Below are 204 nucleotides of genomic sequence, written 5' to 3' on the forward strand. Positions count from 1 at the left end.
GACCCAATTTCAACAAGTCTTTCTACACATTTCTAAACAATGTTCATGCATCTCTAGCACTTGTAATCAATCAAATTCATTGTATTCTAACATATACTAACCCCAAACAACATTAGATAAGTCATTTAGTTCTTCAACGCAATGTTTCCGAGTTCTTAGCCCATTTGGGATCCAATTTCAACAAGTCTCTCTCCACACTTATAA

Source organism: Capsella rubella, unplaced genomic scaffold (assembly GCF_000375325.1).
Source record: "Capsella rubella cultivar Monte Gargano unplaced genomic scaffold, Caprub1_0 scaffold_54, whole genome shotgun sequence".
NCBI classification, from domain to species: domain Eukaryota; kingdom Viridiplantae; phylum Streptophyta; class Magnoliopsida; order Brassicales; family Brassicaceae; genus Capsella; species Capsella rubella.